Genomic DNA, 19,906 nt, shown 5'->3' on the forward strand with positions numbered 1-19,906 from the left:
TTTGGATATGTCATTTGTGACAGTTTTTTGATTAAGTCAGCGCAAAAATGACGTTTCTACCCCTTTTACTTCCCGAGATATTAATGTTTTTCCATTGACATGCGTTTTTCATTAATTTCCTACTTTGTGTCATTTCAACCTCGTGAAAACTCCTGAAGGATTTGACAGAAGTGCGAGATTTTTGGATATGTCATTTGTGACAGTTTTCTGATTAAGTCAGCGCAAAAATGACGTTTCTACCTCTTTCACTTCCCGAGATATTAATGTTTTTCCATTGACATGCGTTTTTTATTAATTTCCTACTTTGTGTCATTTCAACCTCGTGAAAACTCCTGAAGGATTTGACAGAAGTGCGTGATTTTTGGATATGTCATTTGTGACAGTTTTCCGGATAATTCCACGCAAAAACCACGTTTTTACCTCTTTTACTTCCCGAGTTATTAATGTTTTTCCATTGGCATGCGTTTTTCATTAATTTCCTTGAGGGGACGCCAACTTGAAACCGATTTTTCTGGAGTAATCGCGCGCCGCCACCACCAAACAACTTGCACCCCCATGATCGGGACACTTTACGGAACACTTTGAGGCACTTTTCACCACCCGAAACGCACTTTTACCGGCTTTTTTGAGCAAAATTGAGCAGGGAAAAGGACCGCGCCTGCTCCCTCCATTTTGTCACCGAATGACACTAGTGACGTATATGGCCACTAGGGATGGACGAGGAAATGAACAACTATAGGAAGGTGTGCAGTATTTGCGTGTAAATCACAGTTTAGTCACAGTCACAGGGTGTGTAATACAACATTGAATTAGAAATAATTAACAGAAATAATCAATCACGTGACACCGAGTTTAGATAATCACACCAAAGTCACGTGACTGTGCGGCTCCGCTCTAGCGGGTGCCCATCCCTAGCGCGCAACTGTCAATTTTCAGTGAGTGACGTTTCAATGTGGGGTTATGCGGCGGCGGCGGCTCCTCCCGTACAATTTCGCCCAAAAAAGCCGGTAAAAGTGCGTTTCGAGCGGTGCAAAGTGTCTCAAAGTGTTGCTTGGACCCTACCGGTCGTTTAAGTGCAAGTGGTTTGGGGCTGCGGCCCCAATTACCCCCAAAAACGGCGTTTGTCCGAGATGGCGTCCCTACCGCAGTTCAATGCACCAAAAAGGTTAGGAAATTTAACGTTTTTTTTCGCTTAATTTCACGCTGACTGGCAGTTTTCAATTAAACTCTTGAAATTCGGCAACAAATTTGGGTGCTACAAAATGGCCGACAACTGCACAGTGTGTTTCATGGAAAACCGGCGGCGTTGCCACATTTCTGTGGAGGCAAAACACTCCCCGATTGGTTCGAACGAAACAAAATCAAGTTTAACGTTATCAAGGCTATCTTGACCGAAACTAAACCAACATAACCTAGAAATTCTGACAGTTGGGCGGCCATTTTGTATTAAATTCCACTATTTGTTGGGTTTAAGTGCTGTTATCATCAGGAAATTGCGACCTCAATGTAAACCGAATCTATCTTGAATACGATTGGACGATTAGAAGTAATCTCTGTGACGTCATTATGGTTTTGTGTACCTAAACTAAAACTAAACCTAAAAATAGGTTTTGTTTTGGAAAAATATCGTTTCTGATTACTGATGAGGCCAGCGCGTGCGTGCGAAACGTTCCTTTTCTGCTTGTCGTTTTTTTTTCAATATTTTTAGATTTTCTGGTTCGTTTCGAAACGTTTTTCAACATTTTTAGACCTTCTGGAACATTTCTAGACGTTTTTCAACATTTCTAAACCTTCTGGAACATTTCTAAGCCTTCTGCAACATTTTTAGACCTTCTGGAACATTTCTAAACGTTTTTCAACATTTTTAGACCTTCTGGAACATTTCTAAGCCTTCTGCAACATTTTTTGACCTTCTGCAACATTTCTAGACGTTTTTCAACATTTCTAAGTCTTCTGCAACATTTTTAGACCTTCTGGAACATTTCTAGACGTTATTCAACATTTCTAAACCTTCTGGAACATTTCTAATTGTTTTTCAACATTTTTAGACCTTTTGCAACATTTCTATACGTTTTTCAACATTTCTAAGCCTTCTGCTACATTTTTAGACCTTCTGGAACATTTCTAAACGTTTTTCAACATTTTTAGACCTTCTGGAACATTTTTAAACGTTTTTCAACATTTTTAGACCTTCTGGAACATTTCTAAACCTTCTGCAACATTTTTAGACCTTCTGGAACATTTCTAAACGTTTTTCAACATTTTTAGACCTTCTGGAACATTTCTAAACGTTTTTTAACATTTTTAGACCTTCTAGAACATTTCTAAACGTTTTTCAACATTTTTAGACCTTCTGGAACATTTCTAAACCTTCTGCAACATTTTTAGACCTTCTGGAACATTCTGGAACATTTCTAAACGTTTTTCAACATTTTTAGACCTTCTGGAACATTTTTAAACGTTTTTCAACATTTTTAGACTCTCTGGAACATTTCTAAACCTTCTGCAACATTTTTAGACCTTCTGGAACATTTCTAAACGTTTTTCAACATTTTTAGACCTTCTGGAACATTTCTAAACGTTTTTCAACATTTTTAGACCTTCTGGAATATTTCTAAACGTTTTTCAACATTTTTAGACTTTCTGGAACATTTTTAAACGTTTTTCAACATTTTTAGACCTTCTGGAACATTTCTAAACGTTTTTCAACATTTTTAGACCTTCTGCAACATTTCTAGACGTTTCTCAACATTTCTAAGCCTTCTGCAACATTTTTAGACCTTCTGGAACATTTCTAAACCTTCTGCAACATTTTTAGACCTTCTGGAACATTTCTAAACGTTTTTCAACATTTTTAGACCTTCTGGAACATTTCTAAACGTTTTTCAACATTTTTAGACCTTCTGGAACATTTCTAAACCTTCTGCAACATTTTTAGACCTTCTGGAACATTTCTAAACGTTTTTCAACATTTTTAGACCTTCTGGAATATTTCTAAACGTTTTTCAACATTTTTAGACCTTCTGGAATATTTCTAAACATTTTTAGACTTTCTGGAACATTTTTAAACGTTTTTCAACATTTTTAGACCTTCTGGAACATTTCTAAACGTTTTTCAACATTTTTAGACCTTCTGGAACATTTCTAAACCTTCTGCAACATTTTTAGACCTTCTGGAACATTTTTAAACGTTTTTCAACATTTTTAGACCTTCTGGAACATTTTTAAACGTTTTTCAACATTTTTAGACCTTCTGGAACATTTCTAAACCTTCTGCAACATTTTTAGACCTTCTGGAACATTTCTAAACGTTTTTCAACATTTTTAGACCTTCTGGAACATTTCTAAACGTTTTTCAACATTTTTAGACCTTCTGGAACATTTTTAAACGTTTTTCAACATTTTGAGACTTTCTGGAACATTTCTAATCCTTCTGCAACATTTTTAGACCTTCTGGAACATTTCTAAACGTTTTTCAACATTTTTAGACCTTCTGGGACATTTCTAAACGTTTTTCAACATTTTTAGACCTTCTGGAACATTTCTAAACCTTCTGCATCATTTTTAGACCTTCTGCAACATTTCTAGACGTTTTTCAATATTTCTAAGTCTTCTGCAACATTTTTAGACCTTCTGGAACATTTCTAAACGTTTTTCAACATTTTTAGACCTTCTGGAACATTTCTAAACGTTTTTCAACATTTTTAGACCTTCTGGAACATTTCTAAACCTTCTGCAACATTTTTAGACCTTCTGGAACATTTTTAAACGTTTTTCAACATTTTTAGACCTTCTGGAACATTTTTAAACGTTTTTCAACATTTTTAGACCTTCTGGAACATTTCTAAACCTTCTGCAACATTTTTAGACCTTCTGGAACATTTCTAAACGTTTTTCAACATTTTTAGACCTTCTGGAACATTTCTAAACGTTTTTCAACATTTTTAGACCTTCTGGAACATTTTTAAACGTTTTTCAACATTTTGAGACTTTCTGGAACATTTCTAATCCTTCTGCAACATTTTTAGACCTTCTGGAACATTTCTAAACGTTTTTCAACATTTTTAGACCTTCTGGGACATTTCTAAACGTTTTTCAACATTTTTAGACCTTCTGGAACATTTCTAAACCTTCTGCATCATTTTTAGACCTTCTGCAACATTTCTAGACGTTTTTCAATATTTCTAAGTCTTCTGCAACATTTTTAGACCTTCTGGAACATTTCTAAACGTTTTTCAACATTTTTAGACCTTCTGGAACATTTCTAGACGTTTTTCAACATTTCTAAACCATCTGGAACATTTCTAATTGTTTTTCAACATTTTTAGACCTTTTTCAACATTTCTAAGCCTTCTGCAACATTTTTAGACCTTCTGGAACATTTCTAGACGTTTTTCAATATTTCTAAGTCTTCTGCAACATTTTTAGACTTTCTGGAACATTTCTAAACGTTTTTCAACATTTTTAGACCTTCTGGAACATTTCTAAACGTTTTTCAACATTTTTAGACCTTCTGGAACATTTCTAAACGTTTTTCAACATTTTTAGACCTTCTGGAACATTTCTAAACGTTTTTCAACATTTTTAGACCTTCTGGAACATTTCTAAACGTTTTTCAACATTTTTAGACCTTCTGGAACTTAGTTGTACCGTTTGGCCGCTAGAGGGCCTCAAAGTTTTGGCACAGATTTTCGTCCATATCTCATAACGGGTTCAATTTGGAAGCTTGAAATTTTTACACAATAAGCATCACAAGGCAACTTTAGCTTTCTGTAAATTTTTTTCGTAACGCCCACCGTACGCCCGTAAAAATATAAATAGTTTTTTTTTGAAAATTTTTTAACGACAGTAAAATTGAATTTTTTCGAAATCCGGTTTTTAATTTTGTCTACCCGAATATTTTTAGAGTGTAAGCGGAAAGTTGGTAAAAAATGCCAGAAAGTGGTAACGGCCGTTATAACAGAGTAACGCCCTAAAAAAATTACAAAAATTTTGTTAACGCAGTTTTTTCAAAGGCACACCTAAACTGGTACCACGCAGAACGCGAAAACTACAAAAACTGTGGTAACGGCCGTTATAACGGCGCAACGCCCTAAAAAACCACAAAAACCACTTAAATACAATATTTTGAAGGTCACAGCAATTCTGGTACCACGCATGGTTAAATTGACTAAAAAATTGGATTTCTGAGACCCAAATTAGTAATTAAGAAGAGTTTTGTTAGGGCGTTAGCAATATTTACTAAGCACCCGAAAATTGCAAAACCCATTTTTTGTTTGTGCTACTGGTTGTTTGATCATGAATAACTCGGTTATTTAAACATTTAGCTAAACTAACATAAGAAGATGATTTGTAGCCAATGAAATAGGCTTTCAAACAGCGTTGACCGGAAGTTTGTAGGTTGTACCGTTTGGCCGCTAGAGGGCCTCAAAATTTTGTCACAAATTTTTTTACAAAAAACATTTTTTGTTTGTGCAACTGGTCGTTTAATCGTGAATAACTCGGTTATTTAAACATTTAGCTAAACAAATCTAAGAAGATGATTTGTAGCCAATGAAATGGGCTTTCAAATGACGTTGAGTAGAGGTTGGTAGGTGGCACGGTTCGGCCGCTAGAGGGCGCCAAAGTGACCCATCAACTTCCTCCCCTCAAACCCCTCTCCCTGACCGATTTCCACGCGAAATTCGATATTAAAATTAACTTTCTCGAGCAGTAACTTGTAATAAAGTAATTAAAAACAGTCGGTATTGTTTTAGAGCCAGTTTTCAGCAAGAAAACCGGTATTTTCAGTTGGGAAAAGTTTTCCCAGCAGTTTTCCCGTCCGAAACTTGAACAATATCAAATTGCATCGTAACAGATAGCGTAGAATAATGTTTCTATTATCTGGAATTGTCTGGAAGTTTCCAAATTAGATGATTTTTCAGCGTTTTCCAGTAAAAATGGCGTTTAAATTGTGTTTTTGCTGAATCGCGTTGTCTCTTTGTTTCGGTGCAGGAAATTGGGGCAACTTTGACGCCCTCTAGCGGCCAAACGATTCAACCAATCAACTTAAGTTGCACATTTTTGGAAAGCCCACTTCATTAGCTTTCCATTGACCTAAAAAAGTCTCTAAGAAACTTGTCAAATAAGAAAGTTTTTTCGGTTTAAACAAGAGAGTGCACTAAATTTGAGCAGCAAAAATTTGGTCAACTTTGAAGCCCTCTAGCGGACAAACCATTCAACCAATCAACTTAAGTTGCACATTTTTGGAAAGCCCACTTTATTAGCTATCCATTGAGCTATAAAAGTCCCTAAAAAACTTGTCAAATAAGGAAGTTTTTTCGGTTTAAACAAGAGAGTGCACTAAATTTGAGCAGCAAAAATTTGGTCAACTTTGAAGCCCTCTAGCGGACAAACCGTACCACCAATCAACCCATGTTGCCATATCGTTGGAAAGCCCATTTCATTAGCTATCCATTGACCTATAAAAGTCCCTAAGAAACTTGTCAAATAAGGAAGTTTTTTCGGTTTAAACAAGAGAGTGCACTAAATTTGAGCAGCAAAAGTTTGGTCAACTTTGAAGCCCTCTAGCGGACAAACCGTACCACCAATCAACCCATGTTGCCATATCGTTGGAAAGCCCATTTCATTAGCTATCCATTGACCTATAAAAGTCCCTAAGAAACTTGTCAAATAAGGAAGTTTTTTCGGTTTAAACAAGAGAGTGCACTAAATTTGAGCAGCAAAAATTTGGTCAACTTTGAAGCCCTCTAGCGGACAAACCGTACCACCAATCAACCCATGTTGCCATATCGTTGGAAAGCCCATTTCATTAGCTATCCATTGACCTATAAAAGTCCCTAAGAAACTTGTCAAATAAGAAAGTTTTTTCGGTTTAAACAAGAGAGTGCACTAAATTTGAGCAGCAAAAATTTGGTCAACTTTGAAGCCCTCTAGCGGACAAACCATTCAACCAATCAACTTAAGTTGCACATTTTTGGAAAGCCCACTTTATTAGCTATCCATTGAGCTATAAAAGTCCCTAAAAAACTTGTCAAATAAGGAAGTTTTTTCGGTTTAAACAAGAGAGTGCACTAAATTTGAGCAGCAAAAGTTTGGTCAACTTTGAAGCCCTCTAGCGGACAAACCGTACAACCAATCAACCCATGTTGTCATATGGTTGGAAAGCCCATTTCATTAGCTATCTATTGACCTATAAAAGTCCACAAAAAACCTGTAAAATAAGGAAGTTTTTTCGGTTTAAACAAGAGAGTGCACAAAATTTGAGCAGCAAAAATTTGGTCAACTTTGAAGCCCTCTAGCGGACAAACCATTCAACCAATCAAGTTAAGTTGCACATTTTTGGAAAGCCCATTTCATTAGCTTTCCATTGAGCTATAAAAGTCTCTAAGAAACTTGTCAAATAAAGAAGTTTTTTAGGTTTAAACAAGAGAGAGCACTAAATTTGAGCAGCAAAAATTGGTCAACTTTGAAGCCCTCTAGCGGACAAACCATTCAACCAATCAAGTTAAGTTGCACATTTTTGGAAAGCCCATTTCATTAGCTTTCCATTGAGCTATAAAAGTCTCTAAGAAACTTGTCAAATAAGGAAGTTTTTTCGGTTTAAACAAGAGAGTGCACTAAATTTGAGCAGCAAAAATTTGGTCAACTTTGAAGCCCTCTAGCGGACAAACCGTACAACCAATCAACCCATGTTGTCATATGGTTGGAAAGCCCATTTCATTAGCTATCTATTGACCTATAAAAGTCCACAAAAAACCTGTAAAATAAGGAAGTTTTTTCGGTTTAAACAAGAGAGTGCACTAAATTTGAGCAGCAAAAATTTGGTCAACTTTGAAGCCCTCTAGCGGACAAACCGTACCACCAATCAACCCATGTTGCCATATCGTTGGAAAGCCCATTTCATTAGCTATCCATTGACCTATAAAAGTCCCTAAGAAACTTGTCAAATAAGGAAGTTTTTTCGGTTTAAACAAGAGAGTGCACTAAATTTGAGCAGCAAAAGTTTGGTCAACTTTGAAGCCCTCTAGCGGACAAACCGTACCACCAATCAACCCATGTTGCCATATCGTTGGAAAGCCCATTTCATTAGCTATCCATTGACCTATAAAAGTCCCTAAGAAACTTGTCAAATAAGGAAGTTTTTTCGGTTTAAACAAGAGAGTGCACTAAATTTGAGCAGCAAAAGTTTGGTCAACTTTGAAGCCCTCTAGCGGACAAACCGTACCACCAATCAACCCATGTTGCCATATCGTTGGAAAGCCCATTTCATTAGCTATCCATTGACCTATAAAAGTCCCTAAGAAACTTGTCAAATAAGGAAGTTTTTTCGGTTTAAACAAGAGAGTGCACTAAATTTGAGCAGCAAAAATTTGGTCAACTTTGAAGCCCTCTAGCGGACAAACCGTACCACCAATCAACCCATGTTGCCATATCGTTGGAAAGCCCATTTCATTAGCTATCTATTGACCTATAAAAGTCCACAAAAAACCTGTAAAATAAGGAAGTTTTTTCGGTTTAAACAAGAGAGTGCACAAAATTTGAGCAGCAAAAATTTGGTCAACTTTGAAGCCCTCTAGCGGACAAACCATTCAACCAATCAAGTTAAGTTGCACATTTTTGGAAAGCCCATTTCATTAGCTTTCCATTGAGCTATAAAAGTCTCTAAGAAACTTGTCAAATAAAGAAGTTTTTTAGGTTTAAACAAGAGAGAGCACTAAATTTGAGCAGCAAAAATTGGTCAACTTTGAAGCCCTCTAGCGGACAAACCATTCAACCAATCAAGTTAAGTTGCACATTTTTGGAAAGCCCATTTCATTAGCTTTCCATTGAGCTATAAAAGTCTCTAAGAAACTTGTCAAATAAAGAAGTTTTTTAGGTTTAAACAAGAGAGAGCACTAAATTTGAGCAGCAAAAATTGGTCAACTTTGAAGCCCTCTAGCGGACAAACCGTACAACCAATCAACCCATGATTATACATGGTTGGAAAGCCCATTTCACTGGCTATCCATTGACATATAAAAATCCATACCTTGACAGTCAAATAAGGTAGATTTTTTGGTTTAAAGAACAACGTGCATGAAAACAGTTCCAAAAGCTTCTGGATTTTTCTAGAAGCTTCCGGAATGTTCTAAAAGATTCCAAAAGCATTTTCTAGTGGAAAAAAACCAAAATTCAGCAAAAAAAACAGTCAATTTTACATTTAGAATGCAATTTCCACTGATTGTGTGTTATAAATTAGTAATAACAGCGAAAATGCTTATTGCAGCTAATTGTAAATGGAAATAATTAATATCAGACTGAAATACGGTTTTTTTGGGGTGTAAACACACTGAGAATAATAATAACGCGGAAATTGTAAATTAAAACGTTGCATCAGATCGATGAGGGTTGGGAGTTTTGCAATTTTAGGGTTTTTCCACGTTTGACAGCCTGTAATTTGGTTATTTTGACAGTTACGGAGTTGCGGTTTTCACCGCTGTGTAGCCCGTTAAATTCTCTATAAAAAGTGTTTTACAGTGTTGCCGGATAATGTTAACGGTTAGGGAGCTGTTGCGCTCAGAAACCACACGTAACGTTTGGTAGTGTATGGTTTGACAGCCGGTAAGTTGGTTATTTTGACAGTTACAGTGTTGCAATTTTGACCAGTGTGTAGCCCTTAAAGTCTAGTTTAATCCACTGTTTGGCTGCTAGCGGAAATGGTAACAGTTAGGGAGTTGTTGCGTGGAAACCTTGGTTGTCAAAGTTTGACAGCTGCTAAAATCAGTCCTGTGACAGTTGGGAGGTTCGTTCAAACGTCAAAATGTAGCTCCGAGTGTGGGCTTTCTTTTCTCTAACCACACATTTTTTGATAGCTTCGCTAATAACGGAGATATTAGGCGTGGAAGGGGCTGAGTGCACGTCAAAATTGCAAAACTCCCAGCCTCGATCGGTCGAATAGTTTTGTTCGTTTTTCGCCCATAACTTGCGAACGAAGCAAGTTACGACAAACGTTTATAGAAGCTTTTTTGTGGTAAATTAAATTCTCTATCCTTCAGCGTTTGCGGAATTCGGATCGGAGGTGTGGTTTCCCAGATAGAGGGCGTTGAAGTTGGTAAATACATCAACTACATTTCCTCCCTCTTGGGAAAAAACTTTGACGCCCTCTAGCGGCGTTACGCCCTAAGAGATTGTGACGTGTAACCACATTTTTGGAAAGGTCACATTCTGAGCTATACCACAGTTTTTTGCTCCATCCTGTATCTTGTCAAATAACCGAGTTGCAAGCGATTAAAGTAGAGGGTGTCCAAAAGTTTTTGAACAAATCAGGGAGGAATGTTACGTAAATTTTGACGCCCTCTAGCGGTGTTATGCCTGAAGCGATTTTGACGTGTAATACCATTTTTGGAAAGCTTACATTTCCAGCTATTCAATGGTTTTTTGATCCACTCTGTATCTCGTAAAATAACCGAGTTATTTACGGTTGAAGCAAAAAGTGTCCCAACTTTTCTGGGGAGGGGCCAAAATGTTAAGGCCCCATTTACGCGAGAACGGTTAGTCCTACAGAAAAACGGTAAAGATGGTAAAAGTTGCCTTATGGGGAGTTTTACCAGAGCTGAAAATTTCACTAAAATACCTTTAACCGTTTTCAAGAAAATGACAAAAAATTTCAGAAACCTTAAAAGGGTTACTTAAACTTTAGACGCCCTCTAGCGGCGTTACGCCCTAAGAGATTGTGACGTGTAACCCCATTTTTGGAAAGGTCACATTCTGAGATATCCGACAGTTTTTTGCTCCACCCTGTATCTTGTCAAATAACCGAGTTGCAAGCGGTTAAAGTACAGGGTGTCCAAAATTTTTGAACAAATCAGGGAGGAATGTTACGTAAACTTTGACGCCCCCTAGCGGTGTTACGCTTGAACCAATTTTGACGTGTAATACCATTTTTGGAAAGGCCACATTCTGGGCTATTCAATGATTTTTTGCTTCACTCTGTATCTTGTCAAATAACCGAGTTATTTACGGTTGAAGCAAACAGTGTCCCAACTTTTCTGGGGAGGGGCCAAAATTTTAAGACCCCGTTTACGCCAGAACGGTTAGCCGTAGGGAAAAATGGTAGAGATGGTAAAAGTTGCCTTATGGGGAGTTTTACCAGCGCTGAAAATTTCACTAAAATACCTTTAACCGTTTTCAAGAAAATGACAAAAAATTTCAGAAACCTTAAAAGGGTTACTTAAACTTTAGACGCCCTCTAGCGGCGTTACACCTTAAGAGATTGTGACGTGTAACCCCATTTTTGGAAAGGTCACATTCTGAGCTATACCACAGTTTTTTGCTCCACCCTGTATCTTGCCAAATAACCGAGTTGCAAGCGGTTAAAGTAGAGGGTGTCCAAAAGTTTTTGAACAAATCAGGGAGGAATGTTACGTAAATTTTGACGCCCCCTAGCGGTGTTATGTCTCAACCGATTTTCACGTGTAATACCATTTTTAAAAAGCTTACATTCCCAGCTATTCAATGGTTTTTTGCTTCACTCTGTATCTCGTAAAATAACCGAGTTATTTACGGTTGAAGCAAACAGCGTCCCAACTTTTCTGGGGAGGGGCCAAAATATTAAGGCCCAGTTTACACGCAAACGGTTAATTCTACAAAAAAATGTTAGGAATAATAAAAGTTTGCTTTAGGGCAGTTCTACAAGCCCTGAAAAAACTGAACTGAAAAACTGAATTTTTCAAAAATTTTCCAAATTCACTTTTTGTTGATTAACAACTCCAGCAACACCCCAGACTTTGAAAATTAATAACTCGCAAACGGGTTGAGTTGGGGGGTTGAAATTTTTTGTGTAACCTAACAACAGTCCAGGCAACCACCCACAAAATTTTCACTTCAATCCGACAAACGACAGGACCGTAGCAAGGAAAAATGCTAGGGTGACTCAATTACAAAACTCCTGACCCTCATCGCGCTGTTAAAACTCAATTTAAACGTAATTTTGCTCCTAATTCGGGACAAACTGAAACAGGGGAAGGGAGTGGGGGATACGCCATGTTTTGTCACGTGTTCCCATCTAATTTTATCGTTCTCCAACCCTTCTACAGGCTACATTAGGGGTTTTTGAGATATTTACGCCGGGAAACTTTGAGGAGCTGTCAAATGTGACAGGTGTGACAGATTTAGCTGAAACTCGCTGGGATTACTGTGGCATGTTGGGGGAAGGTTTGTGAATTTTTTCAACCAAATCGGATGCAAAACAGCGCTACAAATTGAGGTTAGGGCATACCAAACAAACCTCATAACCCTCATTACTAGTGAAAGTTTGAAATTAAATATCTCAGAAACTACTTGAGATAAACAGGTGATTTTTGGTGTGGTTGTAGCCTAGTACCCTGGGTACCAACCACCCAAAAGGCAACCCCGTAACTCAACCACCAGGACCGTAATCAGCCAAATGGTGAAACAAGCAACTTTGTGCAATATCTCAGAAACGTCAACAGTTTTTCCCCCCCAAAAACAGTGGGGGACTAGTTAATGCGCTGGAAATTTATGTAAAACTCCCCAGTGGGCTAATGGGCAAAGTTCGGCCCTTTTAAATTCGTATTTAGTATGCAAACTGCTTTGGAATTGGAAGCTGCACAACAACTCCAAGCCATCGAGGGGGAAGTAAATTTTAATAATAATGGCCGCTAACTAACCGTTTAAATTAGTGATTTTAAAAGAAGTTCACTCAAAACTTGCTTCCTAAATTTTGTTTGAGATTTTTTTGTTGATTACAAGTTGATTACACTTTTCTGGTTCAGTTTTTTCGTGCACTCCGTTTGTTTAAACCGGAAAAACTACCTTATTTGACTGGCTTGATAAGGATTTTTATATGTCAGTGGATAGCCAATGAAATGGGCTTTTCAACGATATGACAATATTGGTTGATTGGTTGGGTCGTTTGCCCGCTAGAGGGCTTCAAAGTTGACTAAAAAATGTTTAAAAGTTTTTTGACATTTTCTTGACAACAGTTAAAGGTATTTTAGTGAAATTTTCAGCGTTGGTAAAACTCCCCATAAGGCAACTTTTACCATCTTTACCATTTTTCCCTAAGGATAACCGTTCTGGGGTAAATGAGGCCTTAATATTTTGGCCCCTCCCCAGAAAAGTTGGGACACTGTTTGCTTCAACAGCAAATAACTCGGTTATTTTACAAGATACAGAGTGAAGCAAAAAACCATTGAATAGCTCAGAATGTGACCTTTCCAAAAATGGTATTACACGTCAAAATCGGTTCAGGCGTAACACCGCTAGGGGGCGTCAAAGTTTAAGTAACATTCCCCCCTGATTTGTTCAAAAACTTTTGGGCACCCTGTACTTTAACCGCTTGCAACTCGGTTATTTGGCAAGATACAGGGTGGAGCAAAAAAGCGTCAGATAGCTCAGAATGTGACCTTTCCAAAAATGGTATTACACGTCACAATCTCTTAGGGCGTAACGCCGCTAGAGGGCGTCAAAGTTTTTTCCCAAGAGGGAGGGAATGTCGTTGGTGTATTTACCAACTTCAACGTCCTCTATCTGGGAAACCAGACCTCCGATCCGAATTCCGCAAACGCTGAGGGATAGAGAATTTAATTTACCACAAAAAAGCTTCTATAAACGTTTGTCGTAACTTGCTTCGTTCGCAAGTTATGGGCGAAAAACTATCAAAACTATTCGACCGATCGAGGTTGGGAGTTTTGCAATTTTGACGTGCACTCAGCCCCTTCCACGCCTAATATCTCCGTTATTAGCGAAGCTATCAAAAAATGTGTGGTTAGAGAAAAGAAAGCCCACACTCGGGGCTACATTTTGACGTTTGAACGAACCTCCCAACTGTCACAGGAATGACTTGAGCACCTGTCAAACTTTGAAAACCAAAGTTTCCACGCAACAACTCCCTAATTGTTTCCATTTCCGCTAGCAGCCAAACAGTGGATTAAAGAAGACTTAAAGGGCTACACACCCGTCAAAATTGCAACACTGTAACTGTCAAAATAACCAACTTACCGGCTGTCAAATCAGACACTATCAAACGTTACGTTTGGTTTCTGAGCGCAATAGCTCCCTAACCGTTAACATTATCCGGCAACACTGTAAAACACTTTTTCTAGAGAATTTGACGGGCTACACAGCGGTGAAAACCGCAATTCCGTAACTGTCAAAATAACCAAATTACAGGCTGTCAAACGTGGAAAAAACCTAAAATTGCAAAACTCCCAACCCTCATCGATCTGATGCAACGTTTTAATTTACAATTTCCGCGTTATTATTATTCTGACTGTGTTTACACCCCAAAAAAACCGTATTTCAGTCTGATATTAATTATTTCCATTTACAATTAGCTGCAATAAGCATTTTCGCTTTTATTACTAATTTATAACACACAATCAGTGGAAATTGCATTCTAAATGTAAAATTGACTGTTTTTTTGCTGAATTTTGTTTTTTTTTTCGCTGAAAAAAGCTTTTAGAATCTTTTAGAACATTCCGGAAGCTTCTAGAAACGTCTAGAAAAATCCAGAAGCTTTTGAAACTGTTTTTATGCACGTTGTTCTTTAAACCAAAAAATCTACCTTATTTGACTGTCAAGGTATGGATTTTTATACGTCAATGGATAGCCAATGAAATGGGCTTTCCAACCATATAGCAACTTGGGTTGATTGGTTGTACGGTTTGTCCGCTAGAGGGCATCAAAGTTGACCAAACTTTTGCTGGTCACATTTAGTGCACTCTCTTGTTTAAACCAAAAAAACTTCCTTATTTGACAAGTTTCTTAGAGACTTTTATAGGTCAATGGATAGCTAATAAAATGGGCTTTCCAACCATATGGTAACTTGGGTTGATTGGTTGTACGGTTGGTCCGCTAGAGGGCTTCAAATGTGACCAATTTTTGCTGCTCAAATTTAGTGCACTCTCTTGTTTAAACCGAAAAAACTTCCTTATTTGACAAGTTTTTTGTGGACTTTTATAGGTCAATGGATAGCTAATGAAATGGGCTTTCCAACCATGTGGCAACATGGGTTGATTGGTTGAACGGTTTGTCCGCTAGAGGGCTTCAAAGTTGACCAAACTTTTGCTGCTCAAATTTAGTGCACTCTCTTGTTTAAACCGAAAAAACTTCCTTATTTGACAAGTTTCTTAGGGACTTTTATAGGTCAATGGATAGCTAATGAAATGGGCTTTCCAACCATATAGCAACATGGGTTGATTGGTGGTACGGTTTGTCCGCTAGAGGGCTTCAAAATTGACCAAACTTTTGCTGCTCAAATTTAGTGCACTCTCTTGTTTAAACCGAAAAAACTTCCTTATTTGACAAGTTTCTTAGGGACTTTTATAGGTCAATGGATAGCTAATGAAATGGGCTTTCCAACCATATAGCAACTTGGGTTGATTGGTTGTACGGTTTGTCCGCTAGAGGGCTTCAAAGTTGACCAAACTTTTGCTGCTCAAATTTAGCGCTCTCTCTTTTAAACCGAAAAAACTTCCTTATTTGACAAGTTTCTTAGGGACTTTTTTATGTCAATGGATAGCCAATGAAATGGGCTTTCCAACCATATGGCAACATGGGTTGATTGGTTGTACGGTTTGTCCGCTAGAGGGCTTCAAAGTTGACCAAACTTTTGCTGCTCAAATTTAGTGCACTCTCTTGTTTAAACCGAAAAAACTTCCTTATTTGACAAGTTTTTTGTGGACTTTTATAGGTCAATGGATAGCTAATGAAATGGGCTTTCCAACCATATAGCAACTTGGGTTGATTGGTTGTACGGTTTGTCCGCTAGAGGGCTTCAAAGTTGACCAAACTTTTGCTGCTCAAATTTAGTGCACTCTCTTGTTTAAACCGAAAAAACTTCCTTATTTGACAAGTTTTTTAGGGACTTTTATAGGTCAATAGATAGCTAATAAAATGGGCTTTCCAACCATATGGCAACTTGGGTTGATTGGTTGTACGGTTTGTCCGCTAGAGGGCTTCAAAGTTGACCAAACTTTTGCTGCTCAAATTTAGTGCACTCTCTTGTTTAAACCGAAAAAACTTCCTTATTTGACAAGTTTTTTAGGGACTTTTATAGGTCAATAGATAGCTAATAAAATGGGCTTTCCATCCATATGGTAACTTGGGTTGATTGGTTGTACGGTTTGTCCGCTAGAGGGCTTCAAAGTTGACCAAACTTTTGCTGCTCAAATTTAGCGCTCTCTCTTTTAAACCGAAAAAACTTCCTTATTTGACAAGTTTCTTAGGGACTTTTTTATGTCAATGGATAGCCAATGAAATGGGCTTTCCAACCATATGGCAACATGGGTTGATTGGTTGTACGGTTTGTCCGCTAGAGGGCTTCAAAGTTGACCAAACTTTTGCTGCTCAAATTTAGTGCACTCTCTTGTTTAAACCGAAAAAACTTCCTTATTTGACAAGTTTTTTAGGGACTTTTATAGGTCAATAGATAGCTAATGAAATGGGCTTTCCAACCATGTGGCAACTTGGGTTGATTGGTTGTACGGTTTGTCAGCTAGAGGGCTTCAAAGTTGACCAAATTTTTGCTGCTCAAATTTAGTGCACTCTCTTGTTTATACCGAAAAAACTTCCTTATTTGACAAGTTTCTTAGAGACTTTTATAGGTCAATAGATAGCTAATGAAATGGGCTTTCCAACCATATGGCAACTTGGGTTGATTGGTTGTACGGTTTGTCCGCTAGAGGGCTTCAAAGTTGACCAAACTTTTGCTGCTCAAATTTAGTGCACTCTCTTGTTTAAACCGAAAAAACTTCCTTATTTGACAAGTTTTTTAGGGACTTTTATAGGTCAATAGATAGCTAATGAAATGGGCTTTCCAACCATGTGGCAACATGGGTTGATTGGTTGTACGGTTTGTCCGCTAGAGGGCTTCAAAGTTGACCAAACTTTTGCTGCCCAAATTTAGTGCACTCTCTTGTTTAAACCGAAAAAACTTCCTTATTTGACAAGTTTCTTAGGGACTTTTATAGGTCAATGGATAGCTAATAAAATGGGCTTTCCAACCATATGGCAACATGGGTTGATTGGTTGTACGGTTTGTCCGCTAGAGGGCTTCAAAGTTGACCAAACTTTTGCTGCCCAAATTTAGTGCACTCTCTTGTTTAAACCGAAAAAACTTCCTTATTTGACAAGTTTCTTAGGGACTTTTATAGGTCAATGGATAGCTAATAAAATGGGCTTTCCAACCATATGGTAACATGGGTTGATTGGTTATGCGGTTTGACCGCTAGAGGGCTTCAAATTTGACCAAATTTTTGCTGCTCAAATTTAGTGCACTCTCTTGTTTAAACCGAAAAAACTTCCTTATTTGACAGGTTTTTTGTGGACTTTTATAGGTCAATGGATAGCTAATAAAATGGGCTTTCCAACCATATAGCAACTTGGGTTGATTGGTGGTACGGTTTGTCCGCTAGAGGGCTTCAAAGTTGACCAAACTTTTGCTGCTCAAATTTAGTGCACTCTCTTGTTTAAACCGAAAAAACTTCCTTATTTGACAAGTTTCTTAGGGACTTTTATAGGTCAATAGATAGCTAATGAAATGGGCTTTCCAACCATATGGCAACATGGGTTGATTGGTGGTACGGTTTGTCCGCTAGAGGGCTTCAAAGTTGACCAAACTTTTGCTGCTCAAATTTTGTGCACTCTCTTGTTTAAACCGAAAAAACTTCCTTATTTGACAAGTTTCTTAGGGACTTTTATAGGTCAATGGATAGCTAATGAAATGGGCTTTCCAACCATATAGCAACATGGGTTGATTGGTTGTGCGGTTTGTCCGCTAGAAGGCTTCAAATTTGACCAAACTTTTGCTGCTCAAATTTAGTGCACTCTCTTGTTTAAACCAAAAAAATTTCCTTATTTGACAAGTTTTTTGTGGACTTTTATAGGTCAATGGATAGCTAATAAAATGGGCTTTCCAAAAATGTGCAACTTAAGTTCATTGGTTGAGCGGTTTGTCCGCTAGAGGGCGTCAAAATTGACCAATTTTTGCTGGTGACAAAAAGTGGTTGCGGTTTGTTTGGTTTGCCCTAACCTCAATTTGTAGCGCTGCATTGCATCCGATCTGGTTGAAAAAATTCCCAAACCTTCCCCCAACATGCCACAGTAATCCCAGCGAGTTTCAGCTCGATACGTCACACCTGTCACATTTGACAGCTCCTCAAAGTTTCCCAGCGTAAATATCTCAAAAACCCCTAATGTAGCCTGTAAGCGCTTAGAATGTGCCCCATTTACGCTGGTAAATTACGATAATCGACCCATTCTGATCAACGAAACACGGATACGCATCTTGGCGTGACATTTGTGCCTGTCACTTTCCCCTCCAACTTTAATATATTAATCTCCTGGAGTTTCGGTGTTTTGTCTCCTTCAAGCAGTTTGCTGGGGGTTGGAGAACGATAAAATTAGATGGGAACACGTGACAAAACATGGCGTAACCCCCACTCCATTCCCGTGTTTCAGTTTGTCCCAAATTAGGAGCAAAATTACGTTTAAATTGAGTTTTAACAGCGCGATGAGGGTCAGGAGTTTTGTAATTGAGTCACCCTAGCATTTTTCCTTGCTACGGTCCTGTCGTTTGTCGGATTGAGGTGAAAATTTTGTGGGTTGTTGCCTGGACTGTTGTGAGGTTACACAAAAAATTTCAACCCCCCAACTCAACCCGTTTGCGAGTTATTAATTTTCAAAGTTTGGTGTGTTGCTGGAGTTGTTAATCAACAAAAAGTGAATTTGGAAAATTTTTGAAAAATTCAGTTTTTCAGTTCAGTTTTTTCAGGGCTTGTAGAACTCGCCTAAAGCAAACTTTTATCATCCCTAACATTTTTTTGTAGAATTAACCGTTTGCGTGTAAACTGGGCCTTAATATTTTGGCCCCTCCCCAGAAAAGTTGGGACACTGTTTGCTTCAACCGTAAATAACTCGGTTATTTTACGAGATACAGAGTGAAGCAAAAAACCAGTGAATAGCTGGGAATGTAAGCTTTTTAAAAATGGTATTACACGTCAAAATCGCTTTAGGCGTAACACCGCTAGAGGGCGTCAAAGTTTACGTAACATTCCTCCCTGATTTGTTCAAAAACTTTTGGACACCCTCTACTTTAACCGCTTGCAACTCGGTTATTTGACAAGATACAGGGTGGAGCAAAAAACTGTCGTATAGCTCAGAATGTGACCTTTCCAAAAGTGGGGTTACACGTCACAATCTCTTAGGGCGTAACGCCGCTAGAGGGCGCCTAAAGTTTAAGTACTTTTTTAAGGTTTCTGAAATTTTTTGTCATTTTCTTGAAAACGGTTAAAGGTATTTTAGTGCAATTTTCAGCGCTGGTAAAACTCCCCATAAGGCAACTTTTACCATCTTTACCGTTTTTCTGTAAGACTAACCGTTCTCGCGTAAACGGGGCTTTAATATTTTGGCCCCTCCCCAGAAAAGTTGGGACATTGTTTGCTTTAACCGTAAATAACTCCGTTATTTGACGAGATACAGAGTGAAGCAAAAAACCATTGAATAGCTCAGAATGTGACCTTTCCAAAAATGGTATTACACGTCAAAATCGGTTCAGGCATAACACCGCTAGGGGGCGTCAAAGTTTACGTAACATTCCTCCCTGATTTGTCCAAAAACTTTTGGACACCCTCTACTTTAACCGCTTGCAACTCGGTTATTTGACAAGATACAGGGTGGAGCAAAAAACTGTCGGATAGCTCAGAATGTAAGCTTTTTAAAAATGGTATTACACGTCAAAATCGGTTCAGGCGTAACCCCGCTAGGGGGCGTCAAAGTTTACGTAACATTCCTCCCTGATTTGTTCAAAAACTTTTGGACACCCTTTACTTTAACCTCTTGCAACTCGGTTATTTGACAAGATACAGGGTGGAGCAAAAAACTGTCTTACAGCTCAGAATGT

General features: G+C 38.1%; 1 protein-coding gene across 2 annotated transcripts in view; it reads right to left on the reverse strand.

The window, feature by feature from the left end:
• Positions 1-19,906, reverse strand: part of LOC145737516 (uncharacterized) — a 100,586-nt gene that overhangs the window by 51,767 nt on the left and 28,913 nt on the right. The window contains exon 1 of one of the 2 annotated variants that reach the window (XM_081992220.1): positions 421-635. The exons of the other annotated variant lie outside the window; for it this stretch is intronic. The gene's annotated coding sequence lies outside the window, so the exon portion shown is untranslated. Of the gene's footprint in view, positions 1-420; positions 636-19,906 lie in introns of those variants that run through there. 2 annotated transcript variants of the gene reach the window in all.

Source organism: Ips typographus, linkage group LG14, assembly GCF_016097725.1.
Source record: "Ips typographus isolate SLU linkage group LG14, UJ_Ityp_2.0, whole genome shotgun sequence".
Taxonomy (NCBI): domain Eukaryota; kingdom Metazoa; phylum Arthropoda; class Insecta; order Coleoptera; family Curculionidae; genus Ips; species Ips typographus.